This window comes from Hyperolius riggenbachi, chromosome 7 (genome assembly GCF_040937935.1).
Source record: "Hyperolius riggenbachi isolate aHypRig1 chromosome 7, aHypRig1.pri, whole genome shotgun sequence".
In the NCBI taxonomy this organism is placed as follows: Eukaryota; Metazoa; Chordata; class Amphibia; order Anura; family Hyperoliidae; genus Hyperolius; species Hyperolius riggenbachi.
The window spans coordinates 14,026,299-14,036,931 of NC_090652.1; the positions used below are offsets into that span (position 1 = coordinate 14,026,299).

A 10,633-nucleotide genomic window follows, 5' to 3' on the forward strand; every position below is an offset into this window, starting at 1 on the left:
GTGTGTGAGGAGTGGGATGAGAGGGTACGGATACTGGAAGCCTGTGCTAGCATTTCTCCTGCGGTGTTACTATCAGTGTGTGAGGAGTGGGATGAGAGGGTATGGATACTGGCAGCCTGTGCTGGCATTTCTCCTGCGGTGTTGCTATCAGTGTGTGAGGAGTGGGAGTAGAGGGTACGGATACTGGAAGCCTGTGCTGGCATTTCTCCTGCGGTGTTACTATCAGTGTGTGAGGAGTGGGAGAAGAGGGTACGGATACTGGAAGCCTGTGCTGGCATTTCTCCTGCGGTGTTACTATCAGTGTGTGAGGAGTGGGAGAAGAGGGTATGGATACTGGAAGCCTGTGCTGGCATTTCTCCTGCGGTGTTACTATCAGTGTGTGAGGAGTGGGAGAAGAGGATACGGATACTGGAAGCCTGTGCTGGCATTTCTCCTGCGGTGTTGCTATCAGTGTGTGAGGAGTGGGAGAAGAGGGTACGGATACTGGAAGCCTGTGCTGGCATTTCTCCTGCGGTGTTACTATCAGTGTGTGAGGAGTGGGAGAAGAGGATACGGATACTGGAAGCCTGTGCTAGCATTTCTCCTGCGGTGTTGCTATCAGTGTGTGAGGAGTGGGAGAAGAGGGTACGGATACTGGAAGCCTGTGCTAGCATTTCTCCTGCAGTGTTGCTATCAGTGTGTGAGGAGTGGGAGAAGAGGGTACGGATACTGGAAGCCTGTGCTGGCATATCTCCTGCAGTGTTACTATCAGTGTGTGAGGAGTGGGAGAAGAGGGTACGGATACTGGAAGCCTGTGCTGGTATTTCTCCTGCGGTGTTACTATCAGTGTGTGAGGAGTGGGAGAAGAGGGTACGGATACTGGAAGCCTGTGCTAGTATTTCTCCTGCGGTGTTGCTATCAGTGTGTGAGGAGTGGGAGAAGAGGGTACGGATACTGGAAGCCTGTGCTAGCATTTCTCCTGCGGTGTTACTATCAGTGTGTGAGGAGTGGGAGAAGAGGGTACGGATACTGGAAGCCTGTGCTGGCATATCTCCTGCAGTGTTACTATCAGTGTGTGAGGAGTGGGAGAAGAGGGTACGGATACTGGAAGCCTGTGCTGGCATATCTCCTGCAGTGTTACTATCAGTGTGTGAGGAGTGGGAGAAGAGGGTACAGATACTGGAAGCCTGTGCTAGCATTTCTCCTGCGGTGTTACTATCAGTGTGTGAGGAGTGGGAGAAGAGGGTACGGATACTGGAAGCCTGTGCTGGCATATCTCCTGCAGTGTTACTATCAGTGTGTGAGGAGTGGGAGAAGAGGGTACGGATACTGGAAGCCTGTGCTGGTATTTCTCCTGCGGTGTTACTATCAGTGTGTGAGGAGTGGGAGAAGAGGGTACGGATACTGGAAGCCTGTGCTAGTATTTCTCCTGCAGTGTTGCTATCAGTGTGTGAGGAGTGGGAGAAGAGGGTACGGATACTGGAAGCCTGTGCTAGCATTTCTCCTGCGGTGTTACTATCAGTGTGTGAGGAGTGGGAGAAGAGGGTACGGATACTGGAAGCCTGTGCTGGCATATCTCCTGCAGTGTTACTATCAGTGTGTGAGGAGTGGGAGAAGAGGGTACGGATACTGGAAGCCTGTGCTGGCATATCTCCTGCAGTGTTACTATCAGTGTGTGAGGAGTGGGAGAAGAGGGTACAGATACTGGAAGCCTGTGCTAGCATTTCTCCTGCGGTGTTATTATCAGTGTGTGAGGAGTGGGAGAAGAGGGTACGGATGCTGGAAGCCTGTGCTGGCATTTCTCCTGCAGTGTTGCTATCAGTGTGTGAGGAGTGGGAGAAGAGGGTACGGATACTGGAAGCCTGTGCTGGCATTTCTCCTGTGGTGTTACTATCAGTGTGTGAGGAGTGGGAGAAGAGGGTATGGATACTGGAAGCCTGTGCTGGCATTTCTCCTGCGGTGTTACTATCAGTGTGTGAGGAGTGGGAGAAGAGGGTACAGATACTGGAAGCCTGGGCTGGCATTTCTCCTGCGGTGTTGCTATCAGTGTGTGAAGAGTGGGAGAAGAGGGTACGGATACTGGAAGCCTGTGCTAGTATTTCTCCTGCGGTGTTACTATCAGTGTGTGAAGAGTGGGAGGAGAGGGTACGGATACTGGAAGCCTGTGCTAGCATTTCTCCTGCAGTGTTGCTATCAGTGTGTGAGGAGTGGGAGAACAGGGTACGGATACTGGAAGCCTGTGCTGGCATTTCTCCTGCGGTGTTACTATCAGTGTGTGAGGAGTGGGAGAAGAGGATACGGATACTGGAAGCCTGTGCTAGCATTTCTCCTGCGGTGTTACTATCAGTGTGTGAAGAGTGGGAGGAGAGGGTACGGATACTGGAAGCCTGTGCTAGCATTTCTCCTGCGGTGTTACTATCAGTGTGTGAAGAGTGGGAGGAGAGGGTACGGATACTGGAAGCCTGTGCTGGCATTTCTCCTGCGGTGTTACTATCAGTGTGTGAAGAGTGGGAGGAGAGGGTACGGATACTGGAAGCCTGTGCTAGCATTTCTCCTGCAGTGTTGCTATCAGTGTGTGAGGAGTTGGAGAAGAGGGTACGGATGCTGGAAGCCTGTGCTAGCATTTCTCCTGCGGTGTTACTATCAGTGTGTGAGGAGTGGGATGAGAGGGTATGGATACTGGAAGCCTGTGCTAGCATTTCTCCTGCGGTGTTACTATCAGTGTGTGAGGAGTGGGATGAGAGGGTATGGATACTGGCAGCCTGTGCTGGCATTTCTCCTGCGGTGTTGCTATCAGTGTGTGAGGAGTGGGAGTAGAGGGTACGGATACTGGAAGCCTGTGCTGGCATTTCTCCTGCGGTGTTACTATCAGTGTGTGAGGAGTGGGAGAAGAGGGTACGGATACTGGAAGCCTGTGCTGGCATTTCTCCTGCGGTGTTACTATCAGTGTGTGAGGAGTGGGAGAAGAGGGTATGGATACTGGAAGCCTGTGCTGGCATTTCTCCTGCGGTGTTACTATCAGTGTGTGAGGAGTGGGAGAAGAGGATACGGATACTGGAAGCCTGTGCTGGCATTTCTCCTGCGGTGTTGCTATCAGTGTGTGAGGAGTGGGAGAAGAGGGTACGGATACTGGAAGCCTGTGCTGGCATTTCTCCTGCGGTGTTACTATCAGTGTGTGAGGAGTGGGAGAAGAGGATACGGATACTGGAAGCCTGTGCTAGCATTTCTCCTGCGGTGTTGCTATCAGTGTGTGAGGAGTGGGAGAAGAGGGTACGGATACTGGAAGCCTGTGCTAGCATTTCTCCTGCAGTGTTGCTATCAGTGTGTGAGGAGTGGGAGAAGAGGGTATGGATACTGGAAGCCTGTGCTAGCATTTCTCCTGCGGTGTTACTATCAGTGTGTGAGGAGTGGGAGAAGAGGGTACGAATACTGGAAGCCTGTGCTAGCATTTCTCCTGCAGTGTTGCTATCAGTGTGTGAGGAGTGGGAGAAGAGGGTACGGATACTGGAAGCCTGTGTTAGCATTTCTCCTGCGGTGTTGCTATCAGTGTGTGAGGAGTGGGAGAAGAGGGTACGGATACTGGAAGCCTGTGCTAGCATTTCTCCTGCAGTGTTGCTATCAGTGTGTGAAGAGTGGGAGAAGAGGGTACGGATACTGGAAGCCTGTGCTAGCATTTCTCCTGCGGTGTTGCTATCAGTGTGTGAGGAGTGGGAGAAGAGGGTACGGATACTGGAAGCCTGTGCTAGCATTTCTCCTGCAGTGTTGCTATCAGTGTGTGAAGAGTGGGAGAAGAGGGTACGGATACTGGAAGCCTGTACTAGCATTTCTCCTGCAGTGTTGCTATCAGTGTGTGAAGAGTGGGAGAAGAGGGTACGGATACTGGAAGCCTGTGCTAGCATTTCTCCTGCAGTGTTGCTATCAGTGTGTGAAGAGTGGGAGAAGAGGGTTGCATTGACAATCCAACACAATAGGCGGCACATTGAACAACATATTTTATAAGTGGTCAGAAACTTGTAAATAACTCATGAAAGAATAAAGTTACTGTAAAACCAAGCACACCATTGTTTTCCTTGTGAAATTCCCAATAAGTTTGATGTGTCACATGACCCTCTTCCTATTGAAAAAAAAAAAAGTTGGATTCAAAATGGCTGACTTCAAAATGGCCGCCACGGTCACCACCCATCTTGAAAAGTTTCCCCCCTCACATATACTAATGTGCCACAAACAGGAAGTTAATATCACCAACCATTCCCATTTTATTAAGGTGTATCCATATAAATGCCCCACCCCCCCCCCCCCCCCCCCTTGTACATTATGTGTAATTTAACCACATTTAAATATATACTTTTATTGAAACTTTAAAACCTATTTTCTCTAAGGCTAGATTCACAGTGGGACGTTGCGTTTTGATGCCACGTTAAAGTCGCACCGCAAACTTACAACGCAACGCGCCCAAAAAGTGGCAACGCAGCGTTACCGTCACATACAGCAGATACAGTAAAAAATACAGGCAATGAAAAGTATGCTTCCAAGTCATTACTGAGCATGTGCAAACAGTCCAACGCAGCTAATAACGTGTATAACGCACAGCATGCAGTACTTTTACTTAACGTGCAGCGTTAGACACCAACGCAACGTGTGCACTGTGAACAGGGCATTGATTTTTCATTGCAGTGAGTTATTCTGCGTTAAATGCTGTTTTAACGCGCGACTTTAATGTCCCACTGTGAACTTAGCCTGAAACTACAAAGTCTTTTGTTCCTATTTTCCCACTGTTCTCCTTAACATACCCCGAATACTGGGTGTTTCTAGGATATACGAGGGCTTTGCTATTATCTGCTAAAGTCAGTTTACCCCACTTTCCCACACTCTGACAGTTCACAACTTCAGCAGTTTATTGCTCTGTCATACAACTTACCACCCAAATGAATTTTACCTCCTTTTCTTCTCACTAATAGTAAACCAATCACACAGTACAAGTGCTCACGGACCGTTAGTACAGCACTACAACTAAGCCAAAGTTACAGTGAATAGAATACAATTAGTAGCACATGAATAGTGGACAATGAACAAACACTTTATAACCAAGTGGGGCGCTTCCTAGCTAACTGTGTAGTAGAATAAATAGTTCTAAAGTAAATAAGGCAAGCGCTCTTAAGTCCAGTCCTTATTGCAGTCGAGGCAAGGCTTACTTCAGATCAATACAGGTAGGCTGCATACACAACCTCCCCCCAATATGAAATGACTCACTGGAAGATGTGGCCTAGAAGGCCAGACTGCACATCAGTAGTATAGGCCACCCCTCAGCCACTCAGGCACAAACATCTGGGCTCTTGTGTTGTGTTTACTTTGTATTTATTCTCACCAATAGTGCTCTCTTTTGGTAGTATTTGATTGCTGCTGCGATTTGTATTTTTTAATCAATAAAAAAAAAAAACACAGGTATTTTTTTTTTTATTCCCCCCCCCCCCCCCCCCTCCTTAACCACTTGAAAACCACAGTATTTTCACCCTTGAGGACCAGAGCCTTTTTTTTCCATTCAGACCACTGCAGCTTTCATGGTTTATTGCTCGGTCATACAACCTACCATCTAAATGAATTTTACGTCCTTTTCTTGTCCCTAATACAGCTTTCTTTTGGTGCTATTTGATTGCTGCTGCGATTTTTAGTTTTTATTATATTCATCAAAAAAGACATGAATTTTGTAAAAAAAAATGATTTTTTTAACTTTGTGATAAAATTTGTCAAATAAAGTAAAATTTCTGTATACATTTTTGTCCAAATTTATTGTGCTACATGTCTTTGATTAAAAAAAAAATCCAATAAGTGTATATTTATTGGTTTGGGTAAAAGTTATAGCGTTTACAAACTATGGTGCAAAAAGTGAATTTTCCCATTTTTAAGCATCTCTGACTTTTCTGACCACCTGTCATGTTTCATGAGGCGCTAGAATTCCAGGATAGTATACATACCCCCCAAATGACCCCATTTTGGAAAGAAGACATCCCAAAATATTCACTGAGAGGCATGGTGAGTTCATAGAAGATTTTATTTTTTGTCACAAGTTAGCGGAAAATGACACTTTGTGGCAAAATAAATAAATAAATTTCCATTTCTGCTAACTTGTGACAAAAAAAATTTAATCTGCCACGGACTCGCCATGCCCCTCTCTGAATACCTTGAAGTGTCTACTTTCCAAAATGGGGTCATTTGTGGGGTGTGTTTACTGTCCTGGCATTTTGGGGGGTGCTAAATTGTAAGCACCCCTGTAAAGCCTAAAGGTGCTCATAGGACTTTGGGCCCCTTAGCGCACCTAGGCTGCAAAAAGGAGTCACACATGTGGTATCACCATACTCTAGAGAAATAGTATAATGTGTTTTGGGGTGTATTTTTACACATACCCATGCTGGGTGGGAGAAAAATCTCTGTAAATTAGATTTTTTTGATTTTTTCACACACAATTGTCCATTTACAGAGAGATTTCTCCCACCCAGCATGGGTATGTGTAAAAATATACCCCAAAACACATTATACTACTTCTCCTGAGTACGGCGATACCACATGTGTGACACTTTTTTGCAGCCTAGGTGCGCTAAGGGGCCCAATGTCCTATGAGTACCTTTAGGATTTCACAGGTCATTTTGAGACATTTGGTTTCTAGACTACTCCTTACGCTTTAGGGCCCCTAAAATGCCAGGGCAGTATAGGAACCCCACAAGTGACCCCATTTTAGAAAAAAGGCACCCCAAGGTATTCTGTTAGGAGTATGGTGAGTTCATAGAAGATTTTATTTTTTGTCACAAGTTAACGGAAATTGACTTTTATTGTTTTTTTTCACAAAGTGTCATTTTCCACTAACTTGTGATAAAAAATAAAATCTTCTATGAACGCACCATACTACTAACGAAATACCTTGGGGTGTCTTCTTTCTAAAATGGGGTCACTTGTGGGGTTCCTATACTGCCCTGGCATTTTAGGGGCCCTAAACCGTAAGGAGTAGACTAGAAACCAAATGCCTCAAAATGACCTGTGAAATCCTAAAGGTACTCATAGGACGTTGAGCCCGTTAGCGCACCTAGGCTGCAAAAAAGTGTCACACATGTGGTATCGCCGTACTCAGGAGAAGTAGTATAATGTGTTTTGGGGTGTATTTTTAAACATACCTATGCTGGATGGGAGAAATATCTCTGTAAATGGACAATTGTGTTTAAAAAAATAAAAAAATACACCCCAAAACACATTATACTACTTCTCCTGAGTACAGCGATACCACGTGTGACACTTTTTTGCAGCCTAGGTGTGCAAAGGGGCCCAACGCCCTATTCACAGGTCACTTTGAGGCATTTGGTTTCTAGACTACTCCTCACGCTTTAGGGCTCCTAAAATGCCAGGGCAGTATAGGAACCCCACAAGTGACCCCATTTTAGAAAGAAGACACCCCAAGGTATTCTGTTAGGTGTATGGTGAGTTCATAGAAGATTTTATTTTTTGTCACAAGCAGGGTGGCCTCTTAGATGACAGGTTGTATTGGCACTGAAGTGCAGGAAGCGCAGGATGTTCTCAAATTGTGACCTGGACATGGCAGCAGAGAACATGGGCATGTGATGTATTGGGTGCGTAGACCAATAAGACCGCAATACATTCTTTTTGACTAGACCCATGTTAAGGAGAAGGCCCTTAAAAAAATGTTATGTTCGGAAACTGTGGAGTGGTTTCCACCGAAAAGGCTGGGCATGGTAACTTCTTGGATTGGCAGTTGCGTATTGTGTGGCATAACGGTTGGTCTCAGCCACAATTAAGTCGTAGAGACCAGCAGTGATCAGACAAAAAAAAATTATGTCACTGCGGTGGGGCGGGTGAGGTGTTGGCCGGGTGATCAGAAGCCTGCAGGGGGCAGATTAGGGCCTGATCTGATGGGTAGGTGTACTAGGGGGTGACAGGAGGTGATTGATGGGTGTCTCAGGGGGTGATTATAGGGAAGAATCGATGCAATCAATGCACTGGGGAGGTGATCGGAAGGGGGTCTGAGGGGGATCTGAGGGTTTGGCCAAGTGATCAGGAGCCCACACGGGGCAAATTAGGGCCTGATCTGATGGGTAGGTGTGCTAGGGGGTGACAGGAGGTGATTCATGGGTGATTAGAGGGGAGAGCAGATGTAAACAATGCACTTTCGGAGGTGATCTGAGGGTGGGTCTGCGGGCAATCTGAGGGTGTGAGTGCCCACAAGCGGCAGGTTAGGGCCTGATCTGATGGGTGGTAGCGACAGGTGGTGACAGGGGGTGATTGACAGGCGATCAGTGGGTGATTACAGGGTAGAATAGCTGTATACAGTACACGGGGGGGGGGGTCTGGGGAGGATCTGAGGGTGTGGGGGTGATCAGTAGCCCCCAGGGGGCAGTTTAGGACCTATGCTAAAAATAGCATTGACAGATAGTGACAGGAGGGATTGATGGGTGATTAGGGGGGTGATTGGGTGCAAACAGGGGTCTAGGGGGTGGGCAGGGGGGTCTGAGGGGTGCTGTGGGCGATCAGAGGGCAGGGGGGGCAGTATCAGTGTGGCGTTGTGCAGACTAGGGTGGCTGCAACCTGCCCTGGTGGTCCCTCGATCACTGGGACCACCAGAGCAGGAGACAGCCTGTATAATACGCTTTGTATACATTACAAAGCGTAATATACGCTTTATTTGCGCCGATCGAGGGGTTAACAACCCGCCAGCGCTTCCGAACGGCCGGCGGGTTGATGTCGCAGGTGGGCGGAGCCTATTGCCGGCGAATGCACGTGCACTCAGCGCGCAATCCCCAGCAACTTAGTGCAGAATGAGCCGCTGCCGACAGGCGTATTGTGGTCATTCTGCACACCACTTTGCCGCCGCCCATAGGTAGTGGGCGGTCAGCAAGTGGTTGAATTGACCCTAGGCAAACAAACATGCACTACACTAAACACACGTAGGCATGTGACTGTGGTAGGGATTAGATTGTGATCCCCCCGAGGGACAGTTAAGTGACAAGGACATCCTCTGTACAGCGCTGCGCAAGATCGCAGAGCTATATAAGCAATTCCTTCATTGATTTGTAAGAAAACAGCCTGCCAGCTCTGATCGCAGGCTGGAAGGCTGATCGCTGTGGCCCCCTGTAAAGAGTGATGGGAGCTCGCGCTCATGTGAGCTCCCTGCAAATCTCACCTCTAGCGAAATGTCACCATATGGCGGCGCTGAGGAACAGCTGATCCTCTCTGCCGATCCATGTTAGGCAGTCGGCAACAGGTTAAAATCGATTTTCTCCAAAACTGTATGGTTTTGAGAAAAAAAAAAAAAATTCCACTTGTACCCACTCTTCTCCTTTTCCTTTCCATACCCTGCAAATTGGGGGAATCTAGCAGATATGGGGGCTTTGCTATTACCCGCTAAAGTCGCCAGCGCAAATGTATTTTTTGGCGACTATTTCACACTTGATCCTCCTCCGTTATGCCATTGTCTGGGTTTTGCCACACTCTTTTTTTAAAGAATTTGTGGCTGCAGAGATGACATGAAAGTTTTAAAAATTCGCCTGCCCATTAAAGGCTATGGGGCTCGGTCAGTTTTTCAAGGAAACATGATGCTCGGCCATCACTACCAGTAAGATTTTAGGAGGCATCTCTGAAGATCTCCTACTCAGACTGAGCGTTTCACCCGCTCTACTCCCTGGAAAGCAAATGTGTTCATATCCTTCATGGCAATTCCTGAGATGCTTAGCAACCACTGAAGTATTGTCTGCGGGCCCCTAAAATGCTCAGAAATTCTGAGCCAATAAAGTACCATGTTTATTAAAATAAGCCTGATGGGAAAATGCCCCCCAATGAGTACATATCTCAGTATCCCCGTACCTCTCCCCCCACCAATCCAGTGCTGGGACCCCCAAACCTCCTCAACAAGCACCTGTGGAAGAGTGTGTCTGTCCGTGCTCCCGCCCATGAACAAGCGTGGCAGAACTGAGCAGATGCAGGAGGCCTTTTGCCTTAGCAGTACCACAGAGACAAACAAACTCGACTTTTTATCTGCATAGACGAGTGACTCCATGCTAAAGTGCAAGCACAAGGCATCCTGCGCAGTGTGCCTGCCTGCATGGATGGGAGCCCGGCTGTGACCTTCCAGAGGATGCAAGCACAAGGCATCCCGCGCAGTGTGCCTGCCTGCATGGATGGGAGCCCAGCTGTGACCTTCCAGAGGATGCAAGCACAAGGCATCCTGCACAGTGTGCCCGCCTGCATGGATGGGAGCCCAACTGTGACCTTCCAGAGGGTGCAAGCACACGGCACCCCACGCAGTGTGCCCTCTTGCATGGACAGGAGCCCAGCTGTGACCTTCCAGAGGATGCAAGCACAAGGCACCCCACGCAGTGTGCCCTCCTGCATGGACAGGAGCCCAGCTGTGACCTTCCAGAGGGTGCAAGCACAAGGCATCCCGCGCAGTGTGCCTGCCTGCATGGATGGATGGGAGCCCGGCTGTGATCTTCCAGAGGGTGCAAGCACAAGGCATCCCCTGCAGTGTGCCTGCCTGCATGGATGGGAGCCCGGCTGTGACCTTCCAGAGGGTGCAAGCACAAGGCATCCTGCGCAGTATGCCTGCCTGCATGACCAGGAGCCCGGCTGTGACCTTCCAGAGGGTGCAGCACTGGCT

At 48.4% G+C, this 10,633-nt stretch overlaps 1 protein-coding gene across 1 annotated transcript in view; it reads right to left on the reverse strand.

The window, feature by feature from the left end:
• Window positions 1-10,633, reverse strand: part of LOC137524104 (zinc finger protein 605-like) — a 125,579-nt gene that overhangs the window by 37,920 nt on the left and 77,026 nt on the right. The window lies entirely within an intron of this gene.